Raw genomic sequence first — 1,343 nt, 5'->3', positions numbered from 1 at the left:
CATCCCTTGGTTGTATTGAGCATAATTCATTTGCTCAACACCATTAATAGCACTACCTAGTTGGCAATCAACACCAGCATGACCAGCTATACCACATATTTCACAAGAAGAAGTAGATGCAGAGTTGATAGCACTAACATTGAATTTTTCAAGTTTTTCAGTTAGTGTATCAATTTTAGAAGCAAGGTGATCATAGTTAGAGACTTCGTGTATACCTGCCTCCTTTTTGGAGGGTGAAGAACTAGAGATGGCTCTCTCGTCGGTCCATTTGTAATGATTCTGAGCCATGTCTTCAATTAGGGCATACGCCTCCGTGTAGTTCTTGTTCATAAGTGCTCCACCTGCAGCTGCATCAACAGACATCTTAGTGGTATAAGACAAGCCATTATAAAAAGTGTGGACTATAAGCCACTTCTCTAGGCCATGGTGGGGACAAAGTCTTAGCATTTCTTTGAAACGCTCCCACGCATCATAGAGAGATTCCCCATCTTTTTGGTTAAACCGCGTGATTTGGTCTCTAAGTTTAGCGGTTTTAGATGGTGGAAAGAAACGGGCAAGGAATGCTTGCCTCATCTGATCCCATGAAGTAATGGAACCGACTTCGAGGGAATGGAACCAAGCGCTAGCTCTATCCCTTAAGGAAAAGGGAAAGAGATGAAGTCTTACGGCTTCTTGGTTCTCCTTCATGGTTCCACTAATTCGTAGGAAAACAGAGATGTGAAGATTGGGATCCTCAGTGGGGGATCCCGAGAATTGGTTTTGCTGCACCAAGTTAAGTAGGGCAGGCTTGATTTCAAAGTTGTCATCCTCAACCGTTGGGTACACAATAACAGCTTGTGGCTCAGCCGTAGACGGCGTTGCATACTCTTTGAGAGTGCGATTGGCCATGTCGGTGTTATTTTGTGCTGCTCTCCTCCTTCTATGTAAGAACCTTTCGATCTCGGGTATGAATACCGCTTGATTTCTAGTTCTTCGCATACAAGGTTGAGAACCCAAGAAGTTAACGATAACAGAAAAAAGTTAAAAATAAAAAGAAAAAGAGGAAGAAGAAGAGAGAATTCTAATCACTAAGAAAAAGCTAATTAAATTAGTTAACTCCCCGGCAACGGCGCCAAAAACTTGATAGCGCCAAACCGCAAGTGCACGGCCTATCGAAGTAATAGTAGTAAGTAAGAGTATCGTTCCGCTAGGGAGTTGGTCAATCTAATTAACTTTTAGATATTGATTAGAGGAGAAAGAATTAAGAAGTTGGAGAGTGCAGTTTTTGAAAGTAAATAACAATGATAATAAAAAGCCTCGGGATCATTGGTTCATCATAATAACGAATCTTTTCACAAGCAAGC

At 41.5% G+C, this 1,343-nt stretch overlaps 1 non-coding gene across 1 annotated transcript; it reads left to right on the top strand.

Annotated features, from left to right (window-relative positions):
* The first annotated feature begins 418 nt into the window (after positions 1-418).
* On the top strand, positions 419-525 carry LOC146935522 (small nucleolar RNA R71). Its single transcript, XR_015033616.1, has one exon. It is a non-coding gene; the product is annotated as a small nucleolar RNA R71 (small nucleolar RNA).
* The last annotated feature ends 818 nt before the right edge of the window (positions 526-1,343 follow it).

The sequence above is a fragment of the Medicago sativa genome, chromosome 3 (assembly GCF_051527215.1).
Source record: "Medicago sativa cultivar Bolivia chromosome 3, Bolivia_mono, whole genome shotgun sequence".
Classification (NCBI taxonomy): domain Eukaryota; kingdom Viridiplantae; phylum Streptophyta; class Magnoliopsida; order Fabales; family Fabaceae; genus Medicago; species Medicago sativa.
Note: the sequence above shows the minus strand (reverse complement) of the source record. Positions and strands in the feature narration are given on the sequence as shown.